Here is a 21,074-nt window from a genome sequence, read left to right as displayed (position 1 = left end):
ATTGACTACACTGCAGCTGCAATGAGAAACTCCACAAGGCCTGTGGCTTCTATCCATTGTCATATAACAGTCTCATCATTGTACCAAGTGTCAATCAGATACCAAGAAGGGAAAACAATTGTCAGACAGATTTTCACAGAGCCAGCTGACTGGGCCATGGCTGCTTTGTATACTATGCCAATGCACTGTCATTTCTAATGGGGGAATTTATACAGTGTAATTATAGCAGAGATTGCTCCAGGCTACACACTGTTGTGTTATAAACCTGGCCATTGCCCTGCAATTAGTCAGAGCCTTAAATCTCAAGATTGGATGGCTTTTCTAAAAGATCTGTTCTAGGAATTGTTTTGGGAAGTCCAATGGCCTGCGTTATACAGGAGGTCTGTTTAGATGGTCACAATGGTCCCTTCTGGCTTTGGAATTTATAAAAATAACACTAAAGGTAATCATAAAAAGCAAGTAGTCATCAAAGCCTGACTAAGAAAAGTGGAGTATTCCAAAACTTTGTACATACCAGTCACTGGAGACTAGATAATGATGATGATGCTTCTTTTAGTGCTGTAAGTTTAGATAGCTTAGGACAAATCCTGACCTTACTCAGTACCAAAGGGAGTTTTGACTCACTAAGGACCTCAGAGCTTAGCTTCCTGACAGCATTTGAATTGTAACTGTGGGATCAGAGGGGAGTTTCTCCCACTGAGAGCTTCGATAGCGGCCCAGCAAGAATGGTTTTAGGCGCAGACAGGTGAGATGCATTGTGGATGCTGCCCCATGCAGCAGCACAGAGCTGGAGGGGGGAAGGGATGAAGAGATGATACTACATCTTCTTGTCCTGATGCTGGATGAATACGTAATGAGGCCATGATGACATGCCAAAACTAATTGGTTTTCGAGGGGTGTGGGGAGGTAGCAAACTCCCAAGAATAACCACAGGGATGCTAAAATCTGAACACTAGATCTGGCCCCCAGTTGGTTCAGCTGCAGCAGCCAATAAAAGGGGTCACACCAAACGCGGCACCTTATCTCTGAATCTTGGCATCCAAAACCAGCAAGGGTACCCCAATCCGTGACACTGAACATGGCTCCCCAGAACCAGTGTCCAATGAAAGATAAGCCGCTCACCTCTGGGGGTGGGACCAGTTGAGAGGGAATAGATCTGTCATGGGAAACAACCATCAGGTTTGGGGATGGGCAATTTATATAATGGGAATTAATAATAATACTTCACACTTATAGTACTTCTTATCTGAGGACTCCAAACCTTTTTATACAGGCAACCTTATATCCCCATTTTACACTTATGGGCTCCAATTCTTTTTGCCTGGCCAAGCCAAGCTTGGCTCAGGACCTGTGATGGGGACAGAACTGGCTGTATGTCATCTTTGCACTCACCCCAGTCCCTCTGGGCTGTTCTGAATTATTCCACTTTCTAACAGCTCTCGAGGGGGCTGTTACAGCAGCTGGGAATTGCTGAAGACAGTACGTTTTGGCCATGTCCCTTCCTGCTCCCAGCTCTTCCCTGGCTCTAAGCCACACAGGGATTTGCCTCCCACCCTCCAGGAAATCGCCGGCTGCCTGTTTAGGGCAGCTTTGCAGCCTGTCTGGTGCTGGAGGACCTGGATTACGGCCCAAGGAATCTGAGGCAGATGCGACACATTGCACAGTGAATCAGTGGCACAGTCAGACAGTTTCCTGACTGCTAGTCCCTCACCGTGTCTATGAGACCGCACAAGATAAGAACTTAAAAGTTTGGGAGTTTATCCCCATGTGCAAACATTTTAGATTTTCTAACCTGGGTGTGAACATATGATAAGAAGTGGCCATTACTTCTGCTTCCACTTGGCCTGGACATTTTGTACGAACAGCTACCTTTTGTGATATATTGGCATTTCTACTTCTGTCTTGGATGGGAATTAAACCAGAAGACAGAGCAGCAACGGAAGTAACAAAGTGGGGTTGGGGGAGAATTAGCCAAACTTTTCAAATCTCAGAAAAGGTTCCCTTCACATTCGGTGAAAAGGTTTAAGCTAGATCTTTTCCTAGCTGGATTAGTTGGCCCTGACTCTCTTTATCACCTGACGAGAAAGTGACTGAGGAGCTCTGGTAGCTTAGGGCTGAGGAAAGAGCCACGTCATTCACAGCCCTAGTTTTTCTGCCCAATACTTTCCTTTGGTCCCTCATTTGGGTATCATTTCAGGAGGAAGCTTAAAATAACGGAGGATTTAGCTTCATTGTTTTAACAATAGATAACATCTTCCCTGGCTTTAGGTTTAAAATTCTGCATGAGTGAGCTGTATAACACAAGCGAGAGATGCCGGCCGTGACCATGTGCGTGCGTGTGCAGGTGTAAAAGAGTGGTGGTAAAACGGGCATCCAATACTTTAAACAACATTTCATTAATGGTTTTTAGGACAGGATTTTTCTCTTTCTCCCAGTTTTCTCAAATTCTGATGCCTTCCTATCCACTTGGGGAAGTTCCCAGTCATTTTACCAAACTTCAGCACAAACCTGTTTAAAACTTCTGCTACAAAAATTGTGCATGGTTTCTCTCTCCCCTAAAGGGTGCGCGCGCACCTGTGAAAAAGACAGGAAGTCAAAACCAGCGCCCTGGTTTAACTTTCTATTTGAGATACTTCATCTCATTGTAAATGGCAGCAAACCAGCAACAATTCTCATGTGAAATGTGAATTGATGTGTCACATGCTTGTCAGTAATTTAGCCTTGGTGCCCTCATGATCTTTGCTTTTGACTGCAGATTGAGTAGTTTGAAATTGTTTGCCAGGGTGGTTTTTCGATAGCAAATTTGTTTGGTTCTAGTGGGATTTCTGTTGTCTGCAGTTTTGTTTGAAGAAGGGAAGTATCACTCAACATTCTCCAAGAAACTTGGTGACAAGTGTCAGCACTGTACTACAGGGCACCACAGCTGAGTCGCTCATAGCCACTGAAATGGTGATTTAGAGTTTGCAAGACTGGAGTTGCAGAGTTCGCAAGTTTGCAACCAGCTCTTTGAAAACGCAAAACACACAGGAAGTGATTTTGGCCAAATGTTTCCAGGGCCCCATATTATCCACCAGCAACAAAACTGTCAGAACAGACCATTGGATTGCGCAACTTTATTAAACTTCCCTGTTTCCTCCATTTATGGGTCTTTAACCTCCCAGCTAAATAATTGATCTGGTGCTTATGGCAACATTGCCTCCGTTTTTATTTCTTTATTGCCTATGAATCTCAACAAATAAATATACAGTGAGCTTGAACAAAGCATGGCCTTGTCTATACTAGCATACACCTTGCATATCACATGTCCCCAACACAATTACTACCTATGGCATACAGGTGTTCACACTACCAGGCAGAATGCACACACTCTGACCAAGGCTAACCAGCTTTTCCTCCACTACTGTGTCACACTCCCTGCCTGAAGTCCTTGGCTGCTCTTGGTTCAGACCAGCCTCCAACTGCCTTCTTTCCCCGCTTCTGGGCAGACCTGAGTTCTCCTCCAACCCCCTGTTTTAGACAGACACAGAAGCAGCTTACCTTACCTCCTCAAGCTTATGTTAATATTGCATTGGTCTTCAGGCCCACAGGTGGGCTGGCAGAGGGCCTGGAGGTAATTAGAGATTCTCTACCATTGCATCTGCAAGATGAGGGAGTAGCAGGGTCTTAGTTCCTCCCCCGCAGAGTGCAAGCATGAATCCTCATACAGGGCAGAATCATTCAAAGCAGGCAAAGCAATAAACCAAAAATGTGGACAGGTGCAAATAGATATCATAGACCATAGATATTATACACTTGCCCTAGGGAGATGTGCTGAGCACATGGGATAGGTGGACAAAGCAGAGGCCCTGCAACTCTGGCAGAGAGTGCTTGTGTGGGCGCAAAGCATTGTGTGCACCCGACGCAAGAGGGCTAGTGTGGATTCACTGAATCATTCTATCTTGCAATGGTGCAATCCCACTGATTCAACTAGTATGGTATGGCTCTCTGATATAAACACATCCAGAGAGAGAGGGCAACCAGGCCCCAGCTCTATGATCTGCCAAATTATTTTGTTCTCCTGGCCACAGACTTTAAGGGAATGCTGCTGATTCCAGCTCTCCCAGACAGAGATACTGTCCCAGAAAAGCTGAGGAATGCGAGGCTCTGGGCTGCCAAACGTCTCAGTCACTGCCAGATGGGGACTTAGGGATTAAGAAGCTCAGCTGTAGTAAAGACTCCAGTCATCAACTGCATCAGAGCCATGAAAGCCTCAGCCTGAAAGAGAGGTTGGCTCAGGCTCACCAGGGCAGCTGAGCAAGAGAAAAATGACACAGTGACATAGCTCTGACTTCACCCTCTGTAATGGCACATTTCTTGCCTGTAAGAGAGGAGAGGAGGAAAAGGACAAAGTGCATCTCATAATGTTATTTCCCAGAGGGTTTGGCAGTGGTTTAACCTGGTACAGCTGTCCTTGCGGAATGACATACATATAATCAGCTACAATTGATTAATTAAATAGTAAAAGCATCCTGATTGGTTAATAACATAGATTGGTTAATAATTACGGTAAGTCACGCAGTGTTTTCATATCACGTGCTGCAAAGAGTCGCAGGAGACACATTAAAGAGCCATTTGTAGCTCGCACGCCTCAGTCTGAGTCTCACTGTGCTAGAGGGTGAGGATTGAGTTGCACTGTCAGGGAGGGGTGGGTGTGAAGCTGGATTGTAACATCAGGGAGTGCCACAAGTCAGACAGGATAGATACTGTCAGAACTTTGTGGGGGAAGCCTGAAAAACACCAGATCACAGAGTGTCCCACTCTAGCCAGCTAATTTCAGTCCCCTTCTCTCGTAAGCGTAAATACATTTTAAAAAATAAAACGCACCCTTTAGGTGCTACCAGAATGTTCCTTATCTTCCTTTGCCCTCAGGTCCATAGGGCATCTGCTGATTTCTGGCATTGGAGGAGGGGGGCAGGAGGGGAGGCGTGTCTTATGCTGGACTGTGCAGGCTTCTGAGTGTCATGTTGATGGATTTGGCTTCTTTCTCTATTGTTCTGCTTAATGTATCTCTAGGTTGCCCTCTTTTTCTCTTTCCTAGTGGCATGCATTATCACTTGCCCTGGAAGTCATGCTGGTGGCCTCCTTAAAACATGACAAATATATCTTTCATCATCTTCTTACCACATTTGATGCTTTAGATTAGTTTGCTCTACTTAACATTTCTGATGGTGCAAGAAACTCTTTCCAATGGACTCTGAAGATCTTCCACAGGCATTTACTTTGGAATGAATTGATTTTCTTATCAATTTCTGGTGTAGACTTCTATGACGGTGCTCCATAAAGGAGGACAGACATGATGCCGGTGTTAAACATTCACATTATTTTGTCTGTTTCAATCATACTACTTTTCAAAATCTTTTCAAGTTCAGGAAAGTTTTTTGATGCTTTTGATATTTGTTGCTTGATATCCAGCATGGAGTCACCGTCACAGCACATCTCACTCCCGAGATCAGCAAAATGACTTCTTCTCGTGTTTTTTCATCCATTCTAATGGTTACTTTTGGGAAACTGATAGCCATATATTTTGTCTTCCCCTTGCTGATAAACAAACCAACTTGTTTTGCTGTATCTGCCAAAAGTTGTGTCTTTTTATTCCTTTAAGTTGTGTGTTGAACAAAGCAGGACGATGCCATCAGCAAAAACAAGGTCATCCAATTATGCTTTATAATTTGTCCACAAAATTCCTCAGTTGCCTTCTGCAATTACTTTCCTCATGACATAGTCAATGAATAGTTTAAACAATAGTTTGGACATACTATTTGTTGCCTTACTCCAGGTTCCACGGCAAATCATTGGCAGATGACGTCATAATTTCTGATTGCACATTTGGCATGGATCATATAAATCCTTGATTATTCTAATTATTTTTGTAGGTCTTCCATAACGTGCCATAATTATCCAAAGACGGTCTCTCTGTGTTCACTGTTAAAGCCTTCTGGAAATCTATAAAATGTATCACACGAGGTACTTGCCAGAATGCAAATTCATAAATAAATAAATAAATAACCACCTTCCCTCACTTCTGCATTTATCTATTGCTAATGTTCAACGTTTCTCTGACTCTCAAATGCCTGATGTATGTACCCTCCCAGGTAGAAATAAAACCTGCCCACAACATTCCAACAAGACTCTTTCCATATCCAGAAAGTTTTGTGTGTGAAAATGGAAAGAGGATAGAATTTGGTTTCCTTTAGCATCTTTTATACTTGAGAGATCGCAAAGCACATGTGAGTTATTTACTAGCAAAGCAGCCATAATGCACTTTGCTGTAGCTTTGCTGATAGGTCACAGAACCTGGTCTGCTAATACAGGGAATACTGGCCAGGACCTCACAGTTATTTCACCTCCATTTATAATCTAAGATCTTAAATTTACACACGGACAGAGCCTCAGATGGATGGTCTCACCCACATCTAACAAAGTAGTGGCCCCTGCAGTGTCAGGATTGGGTATAAATCCAAGCCCTGGACTCAAACCCAGAACCAGCTTTCTTGGGGGCAAGGAAAACACCAGAACATGACCATTTTGAATGTCTTAAAGAGGAAGGATGAAGTTTTGCTCTCACTTACACTGAGGAGGAGTCAATGGAACTACTCGGGATTTACACTGGTATGAGTGCAGAATTTGGCCTATATTTTAAAAGCGTGTTTTTTATAATGGGATCTCAAATTCACTGGGAACCAAGACCTGCTGGCATTTCTCTGTGCCAGAGAGCACCCTAACAGAGAGAGCATTTTAACGAGGGGATGGAGCTAGTTCCCTTGTGGTAATAAAAGCCATCCTACCCTAAAAGATCCATTCAAACAGTTTCTCCTTCCTCCTAGATTTTCTGAAACCTAATCAGTGTTTCTACTGTTAAAAAACATAAATCTACATCTGCAATGAACGAGGTGTTGGAACAAAACAAGGCAGAAGAGACGAGACAGAAATGGAAAGAGAGAGAGAGAGCACGAAAGGAGTACAAGAGAAAAAGGAGGAGAAAGAGAAAGAGATGGAAGGAAAACACAAAGCAGCAAAGGAAACCCCTACAATGACAGCGTCTCTGTAACCACAGCCAGACACTGCACAGTTTACCTCCCCCCCTCCCTGCCCCAGCCTGGACTAACTGTAACAACATCTGTTACACTTGAGCTCTGCTCAGTTAGTGGCATGTTTGTTTAATTGTGGGCCTGGTTTGTTATTTTGCTTCCCATTAGGAAGCTGAAGAAAAGAGTCGGAGGAGGGTGTTTTCATTCGAGGGAGTTTTTCACCAGGACAATGAGCTTTTTTTCCATGGCACTGAATGGCCAGAACTAGCTGTACTGCTTCTCTCGACAAGACAGACGCTTCCAAAGCCCATTGTTCAACCTGATGCATTAAGGGCTCACACTTGTAATTTTGGCGCTGATCCCCTTCTCCCATTGTGTGACCAGAATGGGCTGAAAAAGGAGAGTCTGTCCTCTTTATCTGGCAGCAAGAAAAGGAGGGGGTGGCAGCAGCGGCTTCTCCTCTGCCCACCAAGGTTTTCTCTCTCCTGCTGCAGGCTGGGGAGAGCAGTTTTGAAAAACTTTTCTGAACACTCCAGTGAAAGTTCCCCAAACTTTCTTCCATCGTTGTAGCTGTTTGGCCTTCTTCCAGCCTTCCCAAATTCAGCACTGGATATTTTGGAAAAATGTGACTTCTTCCTGCCTGTCTCTTTAGATTGGTTTGTTTTTTTTTTAAACCTCTAAGGGCAGTTTTTTTAGTGCTACAGCCGTGGAGACTGGAGCCCTCTGTATATGTACACAGAACAGGTACAGGATGGGCTGCACAAGCTTCCCCCATCCACTGTTCTCCTGCCAAAGTGCCTCATCACTGAGCTAAAGGGAATTTTTTTACTCCGTGGCCAATTCAATCCTTGGCTTCTGTGATGAGAATGCCATCAAAGGGTGCTATTTATAATAATGGCTTCTGTGATGCGGACACCCGCCCACTAGGAACCACTGGACTAAGACCATGTGCTCATTTTGCCCAGGCCAGCATGCAGCCTTTGGGTTTGGAGGTCCTGTTTGAGGAGCACTGGCAAGTTCAAGCTTCTTATTTTTCTTGCCCTCCTTATGGCCGGGACTGCTGCTCCAGTTGCTGACTCAGCAGGACATGCAGCACAAACGCTGTACTGGGCTTAAGGGCTAATGGGTGTGTGACACTGAAATAACAAGAGCAGGTCACACCAGTATTATGGAAAAGAAGGCAGCTTGGGAGCAGGGACAAGCCAACCAGTTTGCATAAAAAACGAATCACCTTTCCCCTCCAAACAGTCGTTTGAAACTAGAGATGGGCTCAAACTAAATCACTAGGGAAGTTTGGATCCAGATCAGACCCATCTCTGCTCCAGAGGGAAACTGGACTCAATTTGAACATTCCAGAGGTTAACTTCTGAAAAAAATAAAAGGTAGAGAAGGGTTAAAAATAAATAAAACATCTGTAGCTTCAACATAAACTTAAATTAGCAAACAGGCAAGGCAAACAAATAAATAACAGCGCCTTGACCCTGCAATTATTTATAAAGCGGTTCTCAAACTGTGGGTTGGGACCCCAAAGTGGGTCGCGACCCCCTTTCAATGGGGTCGCCAGGGCTGGCTTAGACTTGCTGAGGCCCAGGGCTGAGTAACTTGAGTAATGTGAGTAACTTGATGGACATGTGTAGCCTCTGAGCTCAAATGGACTGCTCTTCTGCATGAAGTTACTCATGAGCATAAGAGTGTGCAGGATTGTACATGCTTGGGAAGGAGCTGTCTCTCCTTAGATGCTTGTTCAGCACCTGGCACAAGGGGGTCCCAATCATGATTGGAGTCTCAGGGTACTACTTTAATAAAATATAATTTCCCAAGTCCCAGCCAGGACCAGCAGAAGTGCCAGAATACCACAGGAAATGTTTGCAAGCAATTTAAAGTCCAACTGGAAGCAAACGAGACAGATTGCAAGCCCAGTTTTGCCCTATGGAGACAATTTTCCAGCCCAGTTATAAAGATTCAAAGAGTTTAGAACTGCTTTGGCTGGGCAATGGCCTCCGAGTTTTCAGCTGCTCATCCAAAACGAAACCTTTGAACGTCTCAGATTTGCCCATCCCTACTGATGAATGCCACTGAGCATGTGGTCTTCACAGTCAGGCCTGTTGTCTCTATTGGACCTTCCAAAATACATCCCCCCCATTTTAATTCTAAGACTACAGACCCATCGTTGGACTGAAATCTAAATTCCAGTCACACCGACAAAACCCTCAGTCCCTACAGCTTTTAAAATAAAAAGTTTGTGGGGCTGCATTGGCCTCTGGAAGCTCTGATATGGCAGAGCCAAACAGAGCCGTCCATTCCAGAAAAGGAAGTGGTTAGAAATGGGGGAGAAAACACCTTGATGGATTCCTTCTCCTTAGCTATTAGGCTGCTTCACAGCACCTTTGGTGGCATATCATCTAATGCAGGGACAATGCCCAAAGTCAGTGTAATAGAGTCCCACTGCTAATTTACTGTGGTCCAAGGGCCACACCTCATTCACATGAAATGGAGCAGATTTCAGCATCTTCGTGTTTAATAGGACGGTTTGGCCATCAGAGACTACAGCTTCCAGCATGCAGTAATGCTGGCTGGGCAGTCCACTCAGATCGAGAAGTAGCACAGCATACTGGGAACTGTAGTCTTCCCAACCTATACAACTATTAAGGCACCCATTTACACTGAAGAACGGAGTGAGCTGCGTTTGGCACGTAGGCTAGATGTTTGCCACTACTTGTTTGCAAGGACCCATCTATGCTGGCTTTAACTAAAACCATCTACACAGCTAGAATTTAACAGCCATGCTTAAGTGAGACTGGGATTTTGTCTTCTTTGCAAAAAAGGCATGTGTTTTTTCACTGCAATAACTAGCTCGAGATCATTATCTTAATGTACAATCCCAGTGGAGACAAGGCCCTGTCATGTTTACTTTGATGTGGCATGGGGAGGTCAACCCCAGTTTGGGGGAAATAGTGTTGATCTCACCTAGCTACATGGCAGTAAAAGCTACCTATGCACTGATTCCACGAGGATTGTACAGTGGGACAGTTAACATGCATGAGTTATCTCACTGTAAAAACCTTATCTTTTTCAGCAGTGAAGACAAAGCCTTACCTTGTGTCTTCAGTAGGAAAAATGTATTTTAAACTTGTGTTAAGCAAACCCATATTAACTAAGTTGTGTTAAAGTCCTAGAGAAGAGAAGGCAATTGTAGTTTTAACTTGGGTAAATCCTGGTAAACCCTAGTGGGGGAGCATAGGCTTTACTGTGACTAGCTAATGCGTTAAAACTACAAGAGCCTTGTCTCCACTAGGATTTTAATATGGGTTAGTCAACATGGGTTAGTCATACACCATCCGTTGTGGCTGAACCAGTTTTGCCACCGTTGATGGTATCAAGTCATGTTTGACTAGCCATGCTGCTGCCCCAATAAAGACCTAGGGCTAAATTCAAATGAAGCCCACGCAGCTTTGTGCATTTACTTCAGCAGTAAATTGAGTCCCTAGGCTAGAAGATACTTTGTAACTGGTTCAAACCTGTTCACATTGACTGGCCAGATCTTGTAAGTGGTTTTGGCACAAGAGTTTGATAGTGCTTAGGCAAGATTTCTTTAAGTTGATGAAATACAATCGAGAGGTCTTAAGTGCTGTCTACAATACAACTATAACTAAGTCAGGGAGCTCATTTACAACATGATTGTCCCTTGACCTGGTTATAGGATGTAGTATAGGATTGTACCTAATTGTGCTGTTTTAGCTTGTCTATCACCATGGACGGTTAAGATCCAGGCTATGCTATGAACAGGTATAGGGGACAACTGTATTGTACCGAGGCTCCCCAACATGGTTCTATTTGAAGTATAGACAGTGCCCTGTTCTGAGTTGCCCTGAGCTGGCTAGAGATACATTCACTGCTTTGCTTGGATAATCTGGCTATCAAAGAATGACCCCATCTGCGGTGTTAAACCTGGCAGCACTGAGCAAAGTATTTACCGCCCTCCAGTTGAGGGGCGTGTGATGTTTGTTTAAGCTCAGGCCATTTTTACATTTTCTCAGTGATGTGATAATTGCATTTAGATAGCCCCGAGTCTCTCTGCTAGGCCTTTTCACAGCACTCCCCTTGCCCCCAGCAGGGCTAATTTAAAAGCGGCTCCACTCTAATGAGATATTGCACTGTTAAAAAAAATCCAGGCGGGGATCTCTCCAAAAACAACAAAGGGGGCCAATTACAAACAAATGTGTTGAAGGGTCCCAGAGCCGTCTGTGGGCGAATTAGGGCCAATTAAAGGTCAAAATGATTTAGGGAATGAGGAGAGGGAAGGGAGACAACGGGCCAGGATCAGCCACAGAATATATTTGTGTGCACAATGTTAATTATTTTTTTAAACTACTGATGGACAAACCTCAGAGACACAGTCTACCTGGGGTTTTCAAACTGTGCTAGCAATACCAACACCTCTCAACCTCAGTCAGTGCTTAGAAATCTATAGGATTTGAAAAACAGAAATCTAGTCCACATTTAAATTGATGCATCATCTATGCCGAGAATACAGTCATGTCATTGGGACCCAGTGACAAGAATTGTTCCTCCAAACAATGTTAAAACCCAGTTCCGTGTAAGGGTGATAGGCTCCAGCCAGGCTTTAAAGGTGTCCTCAAACTGTGCCAAAGCTTTGGACCTGGTAATCTTTGGTGGGGGGATACCATGGCACAATCACTTCCCCTGACACAGTGAATAAAGAAAAGGGACCCTCAGTTAGCCTGAACCAGTTCACTAAATACACTTTCTCGTCCACTCTAGGCAGGGTCTCACAGAAGTCTGGGACAACGCTGTAAGAGTTCAGCAAATTGTGTTACAATACATTCGGCCTTATCTACAATGACACGGAATATATTTAGGAAGGTGTTGTGCCTGCCTGCATTAGGACGATATTTTGTTCTCAGTGTAAAGAGGTTAACTCATCACTAGATTACAAAACAAAACAAAACAAAAAAAACTTTATGACACAAACATATTCTATAACCAAACCTGCCTCATTCTTTTCCCTTCCCTCTTTCTTCCTGATGTCCGGTATCATTTTGACCTTTATTTGGCCCTAATTTGCCCACAGACGGCTCTGGGACCCTTCAACACTTTTGTTTGTAATCTGCCCCTTTTGTTGTTTTTTAGGAGATCCGCTGCTGAGTGTTTAAACATGGTTCCCTAAGAAGGTGTTAACATAGTCTGAAAACTCAGAGGAGACTGGGCCTTTGAGGTTTGGAGGATTGGTTCAAAGAAGAACACCTTGCCATTATTAAGGATGTTTTATTAATTATTATTAGTAGCAGTACTTTATGTCCAACAATTTCAAAATGTGTTTAAATTCTTAATGCATTAAGACTCGTAACTCTCCTGTGAAGGAGGCAAACATCATTCTCCTTGTAGTACTGGTGTGGAAACAAATATGGAAAGGTGAACTGACTTGCTCCTGGTTTCATCATGAATTAGTGGCATTGCTAGGAACAGAACCTTTATCTCTTGAATCTCAATCCTGGTGCTTTAACAAAAGCCCATCTATGCTCACCCAAGGAGCCTGGAATCTTAGCTGAAAATGATCCCGATTGTCCAAGTATCTTGCATCAGTAAAACTGGGCTGGAAACTTCACAAGGACACATCCCCCCGGTATTTCAGCACTTCTACTTGCAGGCCTAGCCAGAAGCAGGAAGCCCAAAGAGTGCTATGGAAATGAAATGATAAATCATGACCCAGTCTTTTTCAAACCTCAGAAAATGTTCAGACTTCAGGTTTTGTTCGAATTTCAGATGAGGGTTCGGGTCAGTTGTTTTTTTTTTTTAACCCAAAACCAAAGAGGTTTGGAGAAGACTTGGACTTCTGAGTGCTTCTCCACCCAACTTTCTCAATTTCACACAGGGTGAATTAACAAAAGATCCCTAAGACCCAGGCCAAGTAGTCAGAGAGATTTAGTATGTACAGCAGGGACTACTCAGTCTCTGCCCCACACGAGAGGGAGGAATATCAATGTGTGTGTGTGTGTCTGTTTGGATTGTGCAGCAGTGTCTGTCCAGAGAGTTTAGGTGGCGGCCTTAAAATTCAGAGGAAAACCATTTTGGTGGATCTGGGCCTATTTCATTTAATTCCCCCTCCCCACCACATTTCTCCAAAGTGCAGGAGGTTTAAGATCTGGATTTTTGTTATTCTATCCCTTAAAAGAGGGGCCATTGGCAACATTTGGATCCAGATCTGATTTCGGATTCAAATGCCTTCCAGGTTCAGAGGTGCTGAGATCTGAGGCAAGGGTTTAGTTCAAAAGTGAACCTGAAAAGATTTCTTGGGATAACTTGTATTTCTAGCGAGCCTTTAACTGGAAAGCAGAAGAAACTATCCAGAAAGAAATGCCATTCATAACATTTTTACCAATGATTTATCTCTACAGCCGGGGGCCTCCTAGAAAACTCTAGTCTAAACCCATTTTATAAATGGCTTTAAAATGTCCACTGCTGGCCCATCTTACCCTCCCCACCCCCCGCCACCACTTCCATCTTTAAAAAGTGACGGTAAAGCAGTTTTGTGCAGTTGCAAAAATCCCCTCTCTGTTAAAGTGAGAGATTAGCCTGTTAACAAAGTTACCTTGTCACCTACCCAGCTTAATCCTTGCATTTCAAAGGGTAATTTTACTGAGCGCCTTGGAGCTGAAAACTGGTGTGTGTTATTTATTTGGTTTCATGATTTTTTAAAAAACGATTATTATTTATTATTCACCTGGGGCACAGAAGAACAAAACCTTTTTGCCTTTCTAAACCTGTGGCTTTTGGAAAGGTGGTGGTGGTAGTGGTGGGGAGACTTTATTTTTTGTTTAATCCTTAACAAGCTGAGGTTCCACAAAGCCCCCCCATCCCGCTCGCCACACCTTTTAAAGAAGAAGCAGGTTGAGTCAGACAGTCTCCACACAGTGTCATACTGCAGTTGGTGCAGGAGAATATCCTGGCCATAAATCTGTCAATACAAAGAGAACAACACACACAAAAATGTGGCTAAAACCAAGAAATGTAGCATAATTACAGGTTCATTATTGCAAACAAAAGCATCCCCTGATCCCACCCCTTTGGCAGGAACGGGAGCAATTCAAACAGGCTCATTATGTAGTTACCTAGTCAGGGTCGGAGCCCCATGAATAGCTGCTGTTGCTCTGTTTATTATCCTGCCTGGGACTTTTGGGAATGGTCCGGCTCAAGCCGCTTAGGTGTAAGGCTGCTGAAAGCAGCAAAACTCCACGTCTCCCTGCATCTCTTTTCCCACCTATTGTTAGAGCCTTTTCTGAGGAATGAGATTTCTTTGTATTCTCTTTAAGGTGTATTTAGGAATGGCGAGAGGTGCCCGACAGACAACCCTGCAGACTGAAGATCAGTGTTTATTCACAGAGCAGATACAGCATAGGTAGGGGCAATTCAAGCTCGCCCCACTTGTGTATCTCTACTCTGACCTGGTGGGACCACCCTGAGGAGCGAGAGGGGAGTTTTGGCACACAGGTTTTGGCCTCTCTCCTGCCACCACCAGTTAGCACTAGCTGGGATGTCTAATAGGAATTGGACTGAACTAATCAGCTCATTTAGCACAGACTATCCAACAGCCATCAGCTGAAAACAGCTCACTGCTATAACCTGGGTTGGATTATCTTTCTTTTGTTTATTTTAATAGCGAGGCTTTCAAAGAAAATCCACATGCACACAGAAGCGGCCAGCTTCTGATTTTCCATGACTGAAACTTGCTAAATGATGCAGAGCCTCCCTGATTTTAACATTGGTGGGAGTGATGTTAAAATTAAGGACACACCAAACACACGCTCCATAGGACTTGTGGCCAAAAGTTTGCAGACAACTCCTTTTTTGCAGGACCTGTGTGATTGTGTTCACATTGTGTGTGTGATTTTGGTTGCTTTGGCAGATCAGTATCCAGCTCAATTATTTCTTTTCCAATAGCCTTGAAAGAAAGGTTAGCCAAAGGCAATGGGCAAGGCAGGGCCGTCCCTACTCATACGCAAAGCACGCAGCTGCATAGGGCACCAGGACACTAGCTGGGTGCTGCTCCAGCCCCTGCTTCGCCCCAGCCCTGCCTCTTCCCACCCATACTCTGCCCCAGCCCTGCCCCCACTCCATCCCTTCCCCAGAGCTCCCGCCCCTGCTCTGCCCCCACCCCGCCTCTTCCTGCCCCCACTCCACTCCTTCCCCTGAGGACTGCAGCAGGGGTCGGGCCCTCCTTGCACTCACCAGGCGGCGGTAAGTGCAGTGACCTGGCCCCAGCCTGCTCCCCTCCCCTGGCTCCCAGCCACGTCGCCAGTGAGTGCTGCGGGGCAGTTCTCCCCTGCCCCCCAAGCCCTAAGGCTGGGAGCCAGGGGAACAGAGTGGAGCAGGCTGGGGTCAGGTCACTCCACTTCCCGCCACCCCATGAGTGCAGGGTTGGGCCCACCCTGCATTCACTGGGCGGCAGGAAGTGGAGCGACCAGGCCCCAACCCGCTCCACTCCGCTGTTTCGTGTTCGGGGGCAGTTCCCTCTCCCCCCAAGCCTGCTCCTGCCCCCCCGCGGAGGCCTGAGGCCACCACCCCCCTTCAGGGGGGGCTGCATAGGGCACCAAAATGTTTAGGGACGGCCCTGGAGCCAGGGGGGTGAGCAAGAGCTGAGCTGAGCTACCGGGGTAGGTCTTTGGTCTTTTCCATTTCTGATTTCTCAGACTCCATTTCTCAGGGGGTTGAGAAACAGCGTGAATTCCTCTTAAAGACCACAGGCCTGTCCCAGAGCCACAGCTTCCTTCTCTGGTGGCCAAACAATTGAGGAACTCCAAATGGTAGGACTGAATACTCAAGGAACTTTACAATCGCCTTCCCCTTCCCCTCAGTCTTTAGTGGTGATAAATGCTGCTAACAAACACACACTAAACCTGTCTCCATCTACAACGCAGATGTCAACACATTTCCTCTTGTAACCCTGTTCTTTTCTTGGTAGTCTTGGGCCCTGATTCTACTCAGACTCCTTTTGGTGTCTGTGCACAGCTGAGAATAGGCTGCTGCTTCTGACACATTTAGCTAAAAGAATGGAGCCACCATAGGCCAAATGAAAAGGAGGACTTGTGGCACCTTAGAGACTAACCAATTTATTTAAGCATAAGCTTTCATGAGCTACAGCTCACTTCGTCGGATGCATTCAGTGGAATGCATCCGATGAAGTGAGCTGTAGCTCACGAAAGCTTATGCTCAAATAAATTGGTTAGTCTCTAAAGTGCCACAAGTCCTCCTTTTCTTTTTGCGAATACAGACTAATACGGCTGCTACTCTGAAACCTGTCATAGGCCAAATGCATCCCTTGTGACTTGAGGGGATTTAGACCAGGCTAAATTTGGCCCCAAGTATATAATTATCAAAGAAGAGCTTGCACTGAATGACAGTCCCTTACTTTGCCTCAAGGCCCCTCTACTGATCCCCCTCCTCATCTCCAAGTTCTTGAATCATCCCTTTTTGTCCAACCGTCCCACAAATCTTGCCATTTCTGGACACCCACTGAAAGCTGTATAGACCATAATACAGGATGAATAGGCAGCTTAACACCACCACTTTTTCCTGGGGGAGGGAAGCTCCTGTTTTCCGATGAATTGAGCTGTAGCTCACGAAAGCTTATGCTCTAATAAATTTGTTAGTCTCTAAGGTGCCACAAGTACTCCTGTTCTTTTTGCGGATACAGATTAACACGGCTGCTACTCAGAAACCTGTTTTCCTCCTGTGCATGAACAATGACCCCCCTCCTCTCTCCTTCATGATGCCCCATTTTCTTCAAAGCTCATCAAAATTGTTGGCCAGAGGCGGTGCTTAATTTGTAATGAAAGAGGTGCTGGGGCTCAAGCAATATTTTTACTTTCATAACGGATGTGGCAAGCCCAGAGGTGCCAGGGCTATGAACTGCCAGGCCCAGAGGTGCCAGAGCTATGAACTGCCAGGCTTAGAGGTGCCGGGGCTGTGAACTGCCAGGCCTAGAGGTGCCAGAGCTATGAACTGCCAGGCCCAGAGGTGCTGGGGCTCAGCCCTGGCAAGCCCTGGCACAAACTAAGCATTGGCCAGAGTGGGTCACTCAAAGGTTCTCTCCAAAGGAAATGAGCACAACTTTCACCTCCAACCAGCTGTAAGGAACCAAGGGCTGAGTTCCAGTCCCTCTGTGGCCATACAACTGGCCAAAAAGAGCCTCTCCATCAATTTAGCTGAGTGAGTTTTGTTCCAATGAGGGACAAACATCAACAAAAATTGAGGGGTCTGTATCAGGGAGGTACCCTCCAAATTCAGATGCTGATCAAAACTTGGTTTGCAAAACTGCAATGGAAATCTCACAGGAGTTGCCCTCTGAGGTTTCCAGTGGCTCCAGCAACACCACCAGAACACACTTTCTCAAGGTGTTTCAGACATCTGGTCCCAGCAAAGACTCAGCAATGCTGCAAAAATGAAATAAAAAAAAAAAAGTTAACCAAACTTTTTCAAACCCCAAGAACACTTCCTCAAAAACGGTTTGAGCCCTGGGCACACGTGGAGCATGGAAATCAGTAAAGTGTCAACCCTGATCCTACGCCTGCGCAGAGTCAAGGGGAACCCACCTGTGAGTAATCTCATTACAGGACTCGGGCTGCAGGAAAACGCCTGTTGACTTTAGTAAGTAAAGGCAACAGGATCAAGCCCTTTGAGTCTAATTTAACATGCACTCTGGGACCTACCCCCACCCCTCCCCGACCTGGCAAAGCATATGCAAAGCCTCACTTAGCACCCACACTAGATATAAAAAATACAGCATCAAAAACCCCCTCCAGTTAAAAAAAATATAAAAAGGGAACAAAGAGCAGAGTGTGTGACTGGAGAGCTAGAGAATGTCTGTGTGTTCAGAAAGCGCCTCCTCCCTACATCTACCCCCACCCCCATGCCATGACAACTCAGAGCCTTTATAAGAGTACAGACTTCTCATTCCATTCACAATCCTTCAAAGGCTCTAGGATTCAAGGGAACTTCCTGTTTCATTTCAAAACATCTCTTTCTTCTTCTTTTCTAGACTGTTAACTATTCTAATGAAGAAATGTTTGTTGCATGGTGTATTACCTTGCCTCACACATAACCTTAAAGTCACGTTTGTCAAGGTGTTTTACATTATTACAGCCCCCCTCACCCTCCACTTTACTGCATAACAAATCCTTGTTAAGCTTGAAACTGGAATCAATGTGAGTTACACAAACATTTTTTCTCTCTCGTGTGGATGCTACTTTCTGTAGAGTTGCCCATGAGCGCTGGGTTGCATATACTGTTTTGTTATTGTAGGGTTGTTTATAAGTATGGAGTTGTGCCCACCTCTTTGTTATGGTACAAGTGCACACCCTACTTGGTTACTGTAGGGCTGCTTGTGACCATTAGTTTGCATTATTTTCCATTGCACTGCTTTGTTAGTGTAGGATTTTTTGGTGAAAGTTGGTTTGCACACAATGTTTGGTTATTGAAGAGCTGCTTGACAGTTCCAGGCTCCTGGTATTAATTTCCTTTAGTTATTTTAGAAACAGGTCATTTAAGTGTTAAGGAACAGACACATTTGAAAACATACATAGACTTTGCAAAGAGATATGTGGTGTGCAGAGGGTCAAATCTGGGGCCTTGCCCATCTTGTCTGTGTCCCTGTAAAGTGGATAAGTGTCACTGTTTTTTGTGTTTTTGCTCAAGCCCCTCCCTACTGCCCAGCTCTGTCAGCTGGTGCGAATTTCAGCCTTGGAGAAGCACGACTGACTTTTGATACTTGGTGTTTTTGCAGCGCATATTAACGTTCCTGTGAAAACACCATGGCATTAACAATTCTCAAAGGCTTGAGTTACTGTAAAAATCTGTACCAGACGCAGGGTTTAAAAGTTCAGATAAAGGAAAAGATGGAGTAATAGGGGGGGAAACAGGAGCAAAGTACTGACTTGAGTGATAGTGTCGAGTGACTGCTTTTGACATGATGGGGTAACAGCTTCCCAAAGGTTAGGAGGGAGGAAGTGGGAAGAGCAGCTCAGCCAGCTGGCTGAAGAAACCCAACTTCCCTGTTGTTTGCCAACAGGTGATTAGACACTAGAGTGGATTTAACCAGTTAGCAGAGGCTCTCCAAGTGGCTGGGCTCATCCTACAATTACTGCAGCGGAGACTCAAACCTGCCATCCCAGATGTTGTGGGACAATCCCACGGCTGCACACCACAGCCTGCAAGGAAAGCTTGTGGAATGTTAATGTGAGGAGCAGGGGCGCCGATTGGGATAAAACCAGGACCAACCCTGTAGAATTGCTCAAACCGCTGAGCAAACTTTGAAGTTCTAAAAAGTTTGTGTCCTGTCTACATCAGAGAGTGAGCTGTTTCTGCGAGAACTCTTTGGTTCAATTTGTCGATTGATGAGGTTTTCTCTGGCACTCATGCTCACTGAATCTGAGCCCTTCACAAGTTTATCCTCACTATCCCCCCAGGAGGTACGGAAGTGCTATTATCCCCATTTTACAGACGGCAAACGGAGACACAAAGGGATGAAGTGACATGCCCAAACGCACACAGTGAGGGTCAGGTTCAGAAGCTAGGTTATGGCCTTTCTGCCATGCGTATTGGAGAGGAAATCCCAGCTGATGCGTATGTGCTGCATCTGGGCCCTGTGCCTGCACCCCCCTTTGCTAGTGAAGGGAGTGTGGTCTGTGAGAAAGAGGATGTTTTGAGGGTGGGAATCCTCTACTGGATTAGGGTTCATTAAGCGCATTTTAAAGCTGCTTGCCACAGACTCATAGCCTAGAGTGCACCGATGATGGAATCCAGTCCAAATATACCCATTCACAGAGCCCAGAGTAAAATACAGATGGTATCTGGGTCTCTCTCTCTCACACACTCAGAAAGCCCAGACTACAATTCTGGGACTTATTTTTCTCTTATTTTTGCAAAGAGAAGGTGGAAAGAAAATGTTGTTAGTGAATATTTCTGTTTTTCAGGCTCTGGCGAAGAGCTGAGGAACATGAAAACTAAGAGGCCCAACCTGTGGAATGACCATGATTCTGTTTTGCGAGTGGAGAGCAAGAAGACAATGATACAGTGAAATTAAAGAGAGAGAGAGAGAGACTCCTGTCAAGTTAAATAATTAATTCCAAATTTAAATTATTGATCCTGCCTTGATAGGGACCCTAAATCATTTACAAGGTCAATGAGAAACCATACGTATGTAGCACTGACATTACTACAGAGAAAAGGATGTAAAGGCCACCAACAGAAGGGCAAATTGTTATGTGTGGGGTTCTAGGAGATGTGCAATGGCTCACTCAGATCTGTATATTTGAAAAGGAAGGACAACAAAGCATTTAAAAACAAACAAACAAGTGGCTTAATTCTGCATGACACTAAGAGCCTCCAGTGAGGTGCTGAGTGCCCTTAGGTATCACCCCCAAGTCAGCACCTCCAAAGAGATAGTGGAATCAGGCCCAAGCAACCAACCTGAACAAAAGGTCTATGAAACAAGCATGGTGGGTCTCAGTCCATTTCCTAGCGGACAGATATCCATGCCATGTTGCACCACAATGGATACTAACTGATACTATCAGGCTTGGTTCTGATCTCACAGTGGTTTTACATCTATGTGATTCCATTGACTTCTATAGAGTTACTCCACTGGTGTGAGAACAGAATCAGACCCTTCCTTGTCAATCTCAACATACTGATGATGATACCACTGCTGTCATGTCAGCATCTGCCAGGAGGCAGCCCACTGTGATGTCTTCTCAGGAGCCATGTAAATGATTTCAGGCTTGAACAAGAAGAGTAATTGTTTGCCATGGGGAAGCAGCTTACAAGGGAGGGCCATGGTCATGTGCTGGACAATATACTTTGACAGACAGCTTCTAGTCAGTGTGACGCCTTGACCCAGGAGAGCAGACAGATAGATGGATAGATAGGCAGCTTCATGGGGTGTTGTGGGGTAGCTCTGGAGGACCAATTTAGATTATTATTGTAACTCTG

The sequence above is a fragment of the Chelonia mydas genome, chromosome 7 (genome assembly GCF_015237465.2).
Source record: "Chelonia mydas isolate rCheMyd1 chromosome 7, rCheMyd1.pri.v2, whole genome shotgun sequence".
Classification (NCBI taxonomy): domain Eukaryota; kingdom Metazoa; phylum Chordata; order Testudines; family Cheloniidae; genus Chelonia; species Chelonia mydas.
The sequence above is the reverse complement of the archived record's forward strand: the minus strand, read 5'-3'. Positions refer to the sequence as shown.